We start from the raw sequence: 13,531 nt of genomic DNA on the forward strand, positions 1-13,531 counted from the left end.
GTGGGCACAGCCAGGACTGACAGAGGACAGAGGCAATCTTTGCTGTCACCATCACTAAAGGCACAAAAAGGCTCCATGTACTATAAATGTGATGGAAACTTCCCAAGGTGGGTATAATAACATCAAAATGAGAGACTTGGATCCAGTAACCCTGGTTAACCCTGGCCTCTTGTACCACTAATGGTTTTTTAGTGCCTGTTCCAGCTTCAAGAGGGAAATCTTTCTTGTGGTTACAGCTCCTGCCTGACCTTCTTTGAAAACTCATATGCATGATAAAATGGAAAAGCTTGTGTTCTACTTAGATATCAGCCTGGTGGCAGCCACACACTATTTTGGGAATCACACTTCCAATACTGTACGTCAAGCCCAGATATTGGCTTCTGTCAAGGATAGATTTTCATTTGAGTTTATAAGGACTTTGGGTTTTCTACCAAGAGCTTAAAACAACTATTACTGTAAAGCTACTTGAATCAAGATTATAGTAATCCAGGAGATTAATTATTCTGTACTGGAGAATGTTACAAGCACCTTTTTATGGTATTTGGATGTATTTCAGTAAGGTACTTAAACAGCTGTTTACTGCTAGTATATATTCCAGGATATATGTATGTACCACGCTGAAGTAAAACCTGAATTACTAAGGATAAACATCTGGGTCAAATTATCAAAAGCAGCTTTTCATTTTGCTGCTTGACCAAAGTAGTTTGTTGCTAAGAGGCAAAGTGTAATTCTGGGTAAGAATTCCAGCACCTTTGCAGGTCTCCAACCTTCTAAAAAATCTACTGCTGGAAGAGATGTTCTTCTGTAAGCCCCGGAAATAGGGAGAGAGCTGCTTTGTGTCAATCTGTGTTCTTTACCTCCACAAATGCTCACCTACACCGTCATATTGACACATTTCTCTCCTTGGATGTTCCAAACTGTCCTTGCCTGTGGGTTGGGCTCAGCTGGGCTCTGCTGAGCAGAGTGTGGCACTCAGGGTGTGCCCCTGCTCACCTCAGATTTTCTCTTCTGAACAACCTTCAGTTTTATTGGAACTTCAGTATGAATTAGACTTCTACATTTTTGGTCATTTTTTTGATGAAATTATCCCATGGATATAAAACTAGAATTAGTAAGAAAAGGATAATAAGAAGTTCCAATAACATAGTTTACTTGAGGGTGTATTTTATGCTAACTTTATGTTCACCCAAATTGGCATAACACAACATCACCAGGATTCTCTGATTTGGACAGAGTAGATCTAAGGAGAAGGGCTGACAGTTCTCACTTAAGGGCTCAGCACATTTGGCCAGTGCTAATAATGGCTCTGATATGTTATTTGGCGCTTCCAAACCCCAAATAGATGAAGTATTTATTAGATTTATTTTTTTAAAATTGTAAATCATACTCAGGAGGCAAACTTTTACATCTCTTCTGCTCTAATGACTCTTTCCTTGCGGCTTAGAATTGTGCTTTACATCCAAGCTCTGCTTTCTAGAGGCAGGATTTTTACAGGACTCATTTGAAATTGGTGGCTGACTCCCTTTGCATGTGATCAAAACAACACTGAGCTGTGACAAATCCCAAAATTCCTCACAGTTGCAACCAAGTGTCATGAAACTTATTTTTGGTGTTTGTAGGTATCTTGTAACACCATTCCAAGATGCCACTGTCGTCCAGCTCAGCTCTGAGAAGTTTTGCAGGAAAGATCCTCTGTTCTCACTCAAGCTGGACATGTGCCCAAAGGCACCCACCACAAGGTGCAGTGGGATAAGGTCTGCTTTCACTAATGCTGACTGCCAGGAAACTCAAGAGGCCTATTAAAATAGAAACAGTTGAGACAAGTGGTGCAGCCACACAAAATTTTCCTGGCAGGAAAGAAAAGGGGTGCACTGGAGCTGTGACAGAAATTTCAGGCTCATGAGGATTCCCTCACTGTGGTGATCCCACTGTAACTCCCTAAATCATCAGGAAGGGTTGCCTTGAGTAAAGGTTTAGCTACAAATTACATTATCCCTCGTTCAGTGAGGATGAAAGAAACCCCAAATTACCTCCTTCTGCTCTTTCCTCACTTTCAAAATACAGTCATTTCAGTGACACATTCAGAAAACCAGGATATGGGAATGAGTTTCTTTTTGTCCACCTCCCCATCAGACTCCAATTTCATTTATACTTCAGCAATGTTTAAGAGTAGGTCTTGTGATACACTGGAGTTTTGGAGAAAATAGAAAGGCTGATTTTTTTTAATTTTATACATTTCATTTCATATATGAATACTTTTCAATTATTTGACGACCTGAGGAGCGTTGAGAGAAGTGAATGAGAAGAGGGAATTGTCTTTCACAGACAGAGTGAGAAAAGAGACACAAAATAGAGTTGTATTTCAGAGATTTCCATAGTAACAGCAAAAGCAGTCATTCCTAAGGATTCAGAAATATTCAAAAGAAGAGACCTAAGGAAGACAGATCACAGATCTGAGGAAGTGGAAAAGACCCACCTTCTTCTTCCAAAATGCCCTTCAAACATTGGCACATAACAAATACAAAATAAACAAGCAAGCTGTCAACCAGACAGAAATTTGGACTCAGACACTGATTCTTGCATTGCTGTTACCTCCTCTCCCTGTTCCTGCCACCAGGTCTGGCAAGACTGGGATGAGAAGCCTGGAGAGGGGTGGAATCCTCCTTGCTGGGAGCTACAGCTCCCCTTAGGCACTGGGGGCTAAAAGGGCTGTGGGGTCTCCACAGGGCCCCTTCCTGTGGCAGCTCTGACACCTCTCCTGTGAGTGGGACACAGAAATAGGGTGAAAGTGGAATTGCCCACTTTGTATGTCCTCATTACCCTCTGAGTTCACAGAATCCCAGAATGTGCTGAGTTGGAAGGGACCCACAAGGATCATCCAGTCCAATCCCTGGCCCTGCACAGGCCCATCCCCAAGAGTCACCCCCTGTGCCCCAGAGGATCATCCAAACCCTCCTGGAGCTCTGGCAGCCTTGGGGCTGTGCCCACTGCCCTGGGGAGCCTGGGCAGTGCCCAACCAGCCTCTGGGGGAAGAACCTTTGCCTGAGATCCAACCTGAGCCTGCCCTGACACAGCCCCCAGTCAGAGTTGCACAGGCTCAGCTCCTCCAGCTGCAGGGCTGGGGACAGCAGGGACTCCCCAGAGCTCAGGACAGAGTCCTGCAGCCCTTCCTGAGCAGCCAGGCTGTTCCTACTGGGGGATATCCCAAACTGGGGGTACAAACAGCTGAGGAAAAGGACTGGAACCAGTTACTCAGCACAAGGGAAACCTCCTTCTTTCCCCTCTCCCTTCAGTCTGAAAAGTCACCTTGCAGACTGCAGAGCTTCTGTGCCTGACAACTTGGCAGCCCTGACAAGAGCAGCCTGACTTTGGAGGAGCCTGGAGCTGTGGCAAGCACAGAGTTCCTCTAACGAGTCACACTTCCCTTCCATGGAGTGCATGTGCTATTTATAGCACATCCCAGATTATGCAAGGATTCCCAGAACACTGCAGACTCCAGCTGAAAATTATATCTGCATAGCCTGGAGTATATCAAGCAATATTTTTAAAATCCCACTGTTAGCAGAATGAGCATCTTGCAGTTACAGGTACCGAAGTGCATATATATATATATATATATATACATATATATATATACACACATATATATATATATGGAAAGATTCTGTATAGTAATGAAGAGAAATTATAGTTAATTTTATTTTTTTTGACAAATAATTTTGATCATTTATATCTTTAAAAAAAACCCCAAACATTAGTTGCATTAAAAAAAGCCTGAAAGGCCAACATAAATCACTCATTTGATTGAAAAGTGAGATTTTTCTGATGTTTGAGAGCGCATGCATTTTAGAAAATATGAGAGAATGGGAATGATTTGCACAAGAATATCTGAATTCCAATATTTTAATGCCAATGTGCTTTCAAAGTTCTGACAAGTACAGTATCTTGCTATCCATTTAGCCGTGGGATTGGAACTTTCAGTGGAAGTTTATGTTGCAAATAGTATAAATTTCTTAAACTTTCATGTTGAAAATACCAAATAATAAAGCTGGGACTTAAACTATTTCAGTGACATTTAAAAACTTAATAATCCACAAGAAAATCAGCTTAACAGGGGAGCCACACAGATATAAAAATAAAACATGTATTTCACTCAACATACCTGTTTTCAGTGCAAATACACTGTAAACAACTACATCTATTTCTTTTCCCAAAGCTTTTATGTCGTGTAAACTTGAAACACCCACGTGCTTTGAAATAGGTCAACTGGCAGAGTTTATTCTGAATTTTCAAATGGACTTATCACTCCTGAAGTGTGAGGCAGGAATTTCTGAAAGTCAGACTCGATAAGAGCCATTGTGAAAATTTGGCCGAGTTTTGTGGGAAACAGAAAAGATTATAATTCTATTACAAAGTTTATTATCACTGAGTCAACACAGGTTTTCACTGAAATGGCAGATACAGACACAGCTTTGGGTCAAGTCTATTCAAAAAAAGAAACAACAATGTCCATTTTCATGCCAGTGCATTCTGTCAAGCTTCACAGTCTTCACTAATTTATAAAATGGATGTATTGATGGGATGTCCTAATCTGTTTTAGACAGCAGATTCACTCTAAACTCTGGTTTACTGGCTAGTTAATCAATCCAAGAACAAATTTCTTTTTTTTTTTTTTTTTTTTACTACACAATTGCCACACCCTCTAATGAAGTGAACTTTGTAGTCTAACAATAAAGTACAGCCACAGAAAGTCTGCAAAGTCATCTTTAATAATAGGCTAAATTAGCAATATAACTGGGCTTAACTGTAAAATTCTATGAGGTGTGTTTCATTTGTTACAAAGCAGAGTTTTATACAGCTAGAACTTAAACCCCCACCTTTTGTGCTTGATTTAGAAAGTGGGAGTTAACAGTTTCCTAACAAACTGTTAGTTAGCACAGCAATTCAGACCTCTGTACCCACGTATCAGATCCTGCAGTGTTTCAGTCCATTAGAAATATAAAATAAATGGGAAGAGAGCAGAGAAGAAAAGGGGGTGTCTCTACACCCCAACACAATGTGGAAGGACTTCTTTGTGGTATTTTTGTTTAGTGACATCATCTACACTTTTTATGTCACTCCAGTTTCAATGTGCTGTTTTTCTATCAGCAAACTGTGGAAAGAAGGTGCTGTGAACTCCTCAGTTGTCCATCCAATTATTCCTCATTAATGGGCTGAGTTGCAATGCAAACCTTCCTGTGTAACTTCAGACTCAAAAGGAGTCACATTAGTCCTTTTTAATTACCCGGGAGTTGTTATTTGAGCCCTTTCTTCTGGTCCCCTTTTATTTTTGAATCAAACCTGTTTTGGATCTCACACATTATTTCTCTCCCATCCTCCTCTAGATACTGGAATAGTTCACTCAAGGTGTGAAGTGTCCCATTTTTAGTTATCCAGGACAAAGTTAGCAACGTTACTATTCTTACTGGGTACAGTGTGTAAGATAGATTCCCACACTAGGAGAGTATTTAGGAAGGTCACAAGGATGCCTAGTCCTTATCGAACACGTTCCCTGGAAACTTGGCAGGGGTTTCATTTTACAAGAATTCAGGAGCAAATTCATGGTCTTGGTTTTATCCTTATTTAAATTTTCCGGTGTTTGTGCAGAAAGAGATTTGTGTTACCAACCTATAAAAGAAAGTTTGTTGTCAGTAGTATTCACAGTCTAATTTTCTTTGATGAAATTAATTTTGAATTCATTTAATTCACTAATTTTTGAGTCGCTTCACATTTGCACTAGAAGGAGGTTTCATTCACACTACTAAGATTTATTTTAGTCTATTTAATGATTTCGTAAGAAAGAAAAGATCTTTTTATATGATTTTAAAGATGATAACATCAAGGCAAGCACAGAGTGATCCATGCAAGGACTGGATGCAAATATTTTCAGTGTTTAAAGAGGATTGTATGTAAACCAGAGAAACAGAAGCAATAGAAGGGTGGCTCTAAACGAAAACAGAACCCTGCAGACAGAAAGGACTTGGTCAGAATTCTGTGGGAAAGAGAAAAATTCCCCCCAGACTCTGTTTCTTGTAATTTTTCTGACATTTTGCTCAGTCTCCATGCTCTGTTAAGTGCCTGTGCGTGGTAGGCATGATGCCAGAGAGACTGAGGTGGAGCTTGAACACAACCAACGACTGAAGATCATTGCAGAGCTCCCAGGCCCTCTGTGTAATCACAGGAGGCTCTTCAAATGCTGCTGCCAAACCAGAGCAAACTGTGTGTCCTGTAGTAAATAATTCATCACAATGAAGCCAGTGGAAAAAGATGTGATATGCTGGCTTGTGAGGAAAGCCTTATTTTAGGAAGAGTCTTTATTAGAAAACATATTAAAAGGAAAAAAAGAAGAGCAGGAACAGGGTTAGTTACTACCATCAGCAAAAGATGAATATAGCTACAATAAATGAATCTTGGGCTCAGATCAGTCTGAGAATGCAAGAATGGGTATAAAAATAAGTTGTGAATCTTAGCAAATATTACATTCAACTGTGTATCCTGAAAGCAGAATATTTCCATCTAATATGCAATACAAAATATTTGCTGGGACATCATCAGGTGGGTTTTGCCCATTTGTTACGCACTGAGGCCAACTCAGCTTCCTCAGTGAGAAATTTGAAATTGAAGCTGGATAATTTATTAGTTTCAATCCATAGAAAAAAGACTAAGGCCTAGATACTGCCTGGTACTGTGCAGTTAAGGCCTGAGGGTCAGCAGGAGTCCTTTCCCAGACAGGCAGGAGCACACAGGTCCCAGCAGGGACAGTGCTCAGGAGAACCCCTGGCCGGGCTGCCACCCCAACCTCTGCTCTCCAGGGTTGTGACTCTTCCCCAGCACACAGGGGGGCACCTTGGAACTGCAGAACATTCTGACCCAAAGATGGCATTTGGATAAAACCACACCCCAGAAGTCCAGCAGAGACCTGGACAGATCCGAGGGCTGAGAATCCTCATCCATGGGAAGTTCAACAAGGGAAGTGCTGGATTCTGCCCCTGGGATGGGGCAACCCCGGGTGTAGGGACAGAGTGGGAATGAGAGGTTGGAGAGCAGAGCTGGGAAAGGGCCCTGAGGATCCTGGGGGTGCCAGTTGTCCCTGAGTCAGCAGTGCCCTGGCAGCCAGGAGGGACATCCCTGTCCTGGGGCATCAGGGAGGGGATTGTCCCGCTCTGCTCTGCCCTGGGGCGGCCTCACCTCAACATTGGGGCAGTTTGGGGGGACACAATGTAGGGAAGGGATTGAGCCATTGGAGAGTGTCCAAAGGAGGGAATGGAGATGGGGAAGGGCCTTGGTTTGAAGTCGTGTGAGGTCACTGAGGGCACTTGGGGTGTTCAGCTGGAGCAGAGGAGACTGAGGGGAGACCTCAGTGCAGTTCCAATTCCTGGGCAGGGGCAGAGGAGGGGCAGGGACTGAGCTCTGCTCTGGGGGGACCAGGGACAGCAGCCAGGGAATGGCTGGAGCTGTGTCAGGGCAGGCTCAGGTTGGATCTCAGGCAAAGGTTCTTCCCCCAGAGGCTGGTTGGGCACTGCCCAGGCTCCCCAGGGCAGTGGGCACAGCCCCAAGGCTGCCAGAGCTCCAGGAGGGTTTGGATGATCCTCTGGGGCACAGGGGGTGACTCTTGGGGCTGGGCCTGGGCAAGGCCAGGAGTTGGATTGGATGATCCTTGTGGGTCCCTTCCAACTCAGCACATTCTGTGATTCTGTGATTCTTTGAAAATAAATTGTCCCAGCCTATGTGTCAAAATAATTTCTTTTACCCAAGGATGCCCTTTGTCAGAAGTTGGCAGCCATGCACAGGACAGCCATGCTCAGGGAACTTGCATTCACATCCTGTTTCTGTGACCTTGAACAAGCAATTGGCTTGTCTGTGCCTCAGTTTGCTGCGTGAAAAATATTTGCAGAGGTTCTTGAGGATAAGATTGCAAAGTCCTCACATGCAATGGCACTGAGGACCAGAAAAGCGGAGAAACTTTTTTTGGAAACACAGCTTTCTACTTCAACTATCAAAAAAAAAAACCCAACCAACTATATCAGAGTTCAAGTACGGGGGTCAAAAAAGGCTGTGATAAGAGAGAGCCTCCAAACTCTGCTCCTGGGTAATGAACATGTCTTGTGACACTTGCACAGCCCCTGCTGACTGATAAACAGGGCAGTGTCTTGCCCTCCTGCCCTACAGAAGGGGTCACCACACGGAGGGCTCGGAGTTGCTCTGGGAAATGCAGATCTGAGAAGGCTTCAGCAGAGTTCTGTGTTATATAATCATCATTTCTGCTCTCAGACAGAGCTCTCAGACAGCAGCTCCCTGGCTCTCCTCACGTGAGAGTCACAGTGCCCCGTGTGCGGCTCCGCTCCCGCAGCTCCCGGCTCGGGAACCGTCTGCCTTGATCCTGAGTGGTTGTGTCAACGCTCCTGCCAAAAATAACCCCTCCTGATGAATGACATGGATGCTCCACAGGCATACAGGCATCTTTTTATAGCAACCCTTTGATTTCAGATACCAAATGTGTGTTATTTTTGGCACAGAGGCTTGGAGGAACTTTCATGATCTTTAGCTTACATGACTGCTTCTGCACACAGCTCAGGTGCTGTCAGAGCTCTTGTGGCTCTCCTGGAAGATGGGGAATATATTTATCCTTCTGGATGTTTGTATTCACTAGAGGAACAGCTGACCTAGAAAATGGACACCGTATTAGCACACAAGGTTTTCCAAATTGTTGCTGGGGTGTTAAGGACTTGTCACTTCAAGAAGTCCTCAGATGTCTGATGGTTTGATATTTAATGTAACTGAAAAGAATAATTTTGAATTGAGTTAACTAGAAGTGAAATGTAACCATGGGATGACTGATATCAGAGTCACAGAGTATTCTGAGTTGGAAGGGACCCACAAAGGATTTCCTCATTTAATGACCAACAGAGGGTATATGTGTATATATGTCAGTATATGTGTATATATGTGTATATATGTCAGTAAGAGAATGTGGTACTAAAGGCAGATGCCAAATTCACCCTTCTGGCAAGTTCACTATTTATTCATAGTGCAGATCAAACATGTCCTTATCCAAACAGATATTTTTAAAACAGAATTTACCTCTAGTACAACTCCTCCAGTCCTAAACAGCACTAGAATCTCCTGTGTAGGCAGAGCTCTTGCTATGTTACATCAGTTCAGTACATCTGGGTAACAGAATAGCACTGCTTTGGCAGCACCGCCTGGTTTAGTCATTGCTATCAACATTCTGGAGAATTATATCTCTGATATTTACTATTATAGTCAGAACCAAATCTCAAGGAAATGTGTATTGCTACTGAATGTTCTGTAGCTTGAGAAATGCTTGCCAGATTAGACCTAGTTTTCCAAAGTACAGACAGAATCTGGAATGGAATTTAATTTTCCCATCCTTATAAATCCTAATATCACTGGTAAGGTTTTTCAAACAAAGATTATAATTTTTGTGACAGCTGTGTCATTTGCAGCTGACTAAATGATAGTCCACACTAGCAAATCCACATTTACCTGGGAAATCATAATACCAGGAGACAGGAACAAGCAGACACTCTGGAAGGACAACTTTAAAGGAGAGAAGGGGCTGTGTAAGGTGCTACGTCTGGAATACTGTGCCCAGTTTTGGGTGTCCCAAGTCCTGCAGATGGAGGAGGGTGAGGGAATGGGGATTGTTTAGCTCAGAGAAGAGAATGGGAATTTAAGTGTTGTCTTCTGCCTCCTAAAGGTGGGGCTTAGAGAGAAGGCATTCCTGTTCTCAAAGGGGTGTCACAGGAGCACAAAGATCTGTAGTCACAAGCTGCAACAAGGGAAAGGCTTATGAAAAACAGTCTTTATAACACTAAACCAATCTTTATAACATGTGTGGTTAAGAAAAGTAACAGATTAACTGAGACCTTTGAAGATCTCCAAGGGTAGAGGCTGTGGATTCAGCTGGCAAGGACCCACAGCACCCTGGAGAGTTAAGGGAGTCCTTTATGATTGGAAGCTGTTGAATGCCCAACTTGATGACTTCCAACAAATGCTTGAAATTGGGGTAGGAATTATTAGTTTTACGAGGTCTCATTTCAGTTCTGTGAGCCTGAAGGTTTGCTTTCCCCTTGCCCTCAGACTCAGCAGCTCTACTTCTGGTTCCTGGGGGGGTTTGCTGTCCCTTGGCACCTGCAGTTCACACAGTCCTTGCTCCTGGCACCACACACAGAACAGAGAGCAGTTGCATTATTCAGGACAGACAAATAGTGGGCAGGTAAAGAAATGCAGTATAAACAACTCCATGGCTCATCATCAGAAAAACTGGAACAGGTCCCCAGCTCCCAATTTAAAAGGCTTTTTTCTTGAAGTTTCTTGCTCATTTTACCTTTCAATATGACTTTACAGCCAATCCAGGCAACAAATGTACGAGGTGGGGGAAAAAAAATCAGTGTTATGGACACTTCATCAATATTTGAAATAATTTTCAAAGTTAATTTCACAAGAAGTCTGTGAATAAGATCTTGCTTCTTTCGTAAATAAATATGGTCCTAAATACCAGTGCATTAAGGCTGCTTAAGGCTGAAAGTAGGACAATTCCAACTTGTCCTATTTAACAGGGTATACTCAAGGTATTCTTCAAGACCACTGAATGAAATTAATTTCACAATTACTTCGAAAGGATTGAAAATCTGACCAGATTAGATTCAAAGCCTGGGCAGCAATTGCTACAGCTGAACACAAAGCTTCATATACCTCCCCATTTCAGCTCTTGGTTGAGATTAAAGTCCACTGGTCATTGAGTAAAAACTCAGTCCTTTAGCCTTTCTCCCCTAGGGCATGCTAATGAATTTATTCATGGATGTTAACTCACCTAGGAAATCATTCTCTCCCTCTGGACATAATCTCCCTCTCCTTTAGCATCTGACCATTTCAGATGTTGGAAGAAAGGTTGTAACCTCCACTAGAAAGCTTTTCATGTAAACACTAAAACGAGCAAAAGAAAAAGGTTTGGAAGGTTACTCTGCTCTTTAGTTAAGGCAAGTGGGAAAAAATTGACTTTAATTTCTAAAAGCTGATATACAGTGTATATGCATATATCTGTATATCCCTATGCTTTAGCAGAATTCTTTGCCTTTTTCAGGTCTCCACAGCCCAGACTGGCTCCAGGGAACAGCCTATAGAAGACCATGTAACTTGTTGTGCTGTATCTGCCAGAACTGCTTTATTTGGGAAAACAACAGAAAACAGAGAGAACCAAAATTCGTAGAGTCATAACTTACACTGTCAAATGGAGCAGAGACATCAGAAAAATATATTGTAATGCAATCAGCTGGTTTGGGTAGGAGGAAGTTCCCTTCCTTTACCTCAGAAATTCAGCAGAGATTTTTAATTCTGACATTTGTCAGAGAACATACTAAAATACTGCTAAGAAACAAAACTTAAGAGATGCAGTCATTATCAGAGAGGAGCTGTATTGTCATACACCAGCTTTCTTTGATTTTTATTAATGTTATAAAATCAGAAGGTTAGAAAATTAAAATGGAAGAAACCTGTTTTGTGAACTTTTCTGGGGCAGAGTGTCTTTACTGAGGAGACATAAGGCTTGTTTACAGCATGGTCAACAAGCCAGGGCAAGGAAATACCACTTATTATCTATTTTACACAATCTCCTGTGTGCAAACACCTTCGAAAGAAAAGCAGCCCACGTGCTCTGAGCTGAAGGGATGCCCTCCCCTTCTAATGAAAGGTGGGTCAAACCTCCTTCAGGAGGCTGGGCCCAGAAGCAGGTGAAGCAGTCACAGCAACACAGCCTGGCCAGAGAAACATTGCACCCTGAGAGCCACTGGGTGCCTTTGGACCCAAAGCTGTGCCCTCCTCAGAGCCACAGCCCTGCCCTACACTGCCTGTGCTGCTCAGAGGATGGCACTGCATCCCACTGCACAGCACAGAGAGCTCCTGCAAACCAGCCAGCACACAATCCACAGCACTCATGTGCACTAATTCACTGGATAAACAACCTCTGCTTCAGACCACAGCTCATCTTACCACTGACTGCTCATCTTACACACTCCCTTCAAAGTCTGATACATTTTAAATACCCAAGCACATTACACTTGTGTGACCCCAATGGAACCAGAATTTATCCAGACTGATGTCCAAACAACAGGTCAAAACCTTGATTCTTTTCTTTTTCTGCTGGCTTGGTTGTCTGCTTTTATCTGGAAACACTATTTATATATCTTGTTTTATGATTACATTACTCAGAGCAATGAGCAATAAGCATTTGTGGAGCAACGCACACAACCTACAGTTGACAGTAGATTGGCAAGCAGAGGGAAATAATTTGGAATTCTCTTCATTTCAACATGAAATAATTCCAAAAAAAGGTGAAGACCATTATGCAAGCTACAGACAACTCATAATTAATGTCTGAAATACTCCTGTAATTTAGCCTTTAGAGGGCAAGAATCAAAACAAAGCTATCAATTAAAGATCAAGAAGCAATGCCAGACTGTTGTTTCTAGGTTTAAGTGTTATCAGTTTATTTCCAAGATTTTTGAAAAAACTTGGTGTCAGATGTGAGTACCATTGTTTGAGTAGATCCCACACAAACTGTGAGATGTTCAGGGAGGCTTTTGTCATCCCCAGTTTGATGTGCTGGGGAAAGGAAGACTCTGCTAAAGTCACATCCAGCATTGAGACAAATGCTCCCCAGTCCCAGCATTTACACCTGATGGAGGCAGACATTGGTGTCAGAACATTTGGAAGTGGGAGGCACATTGTGCTCACTGGGTGGGTCACCAGAACTGAGTAATTCTATTTGTCTGTGCCATGTGCCCCAGCTCTCAGACAGAGCTGAGTTCCAAGCTGACAGAAATGTGTCTTCACCTTTTCTCAGCTCCCAGAGGAAGAACCCTCCCTTTCCAGAAACACACATAAATAGACTGGTTTGTACCCAGCAAGGTTTGCCAGCTCTGCAGCAGCAGCAAAGCAAGGTCTTCTCTTACAGCACCATGTTGCTGTGGTGTAACATAAAGGCATATTTATGAAGAATCACAGCCAGAATTTGCCTGCTAAAGAACAAACATTCCAACTACTTGTACACATGGAAATGGGGAATTAAAGAGGCTGATCCAGCAGAGACAGCGATGTTGGGACTGGAGGTTCCAGCAGGTCTCAGCAGATGTGAATGCAGTGTAGGTTGGCGAATTTCTAAACACACAGGATAAGAATCTGAGGAAATGACATAGTTTGAAGTATTTCCATAGTTAGAACTATAAAAGCCTGAAGAATCTGCACTAAAAAGTAGATACACTGGAAACACATTCTTGGTACAAGGTTAAGGAGTTAAGGTTCCTTCCTTGTTTTCCCTTGCTGGAAATCAAGAGCAGTCCTGGAGGTGAAGCCCTGTCTACTCACAGCAAAGGGTAAAAAATCTGAACAATTTACCTTTCCTTGAAGACAAGCATCTCTGAACATCTGAACACATTCGTCTGCTCCCCTTACCTCCACATTTAACAGCAGA

Source organism: Corapipo altera, unplaced genomic scaffold, assembly GCF_003945725.1.
Source record: "Corapipo altera isolate COAL_440 unplaced genomic scaffold, ASM394572v1 141, whole genome shotgun sequence".
NCBI lineage: Eukaryota > Metazoa > Chordata > Aves > Passeriformes > Pipridae > Corapipo > Corapipo altera.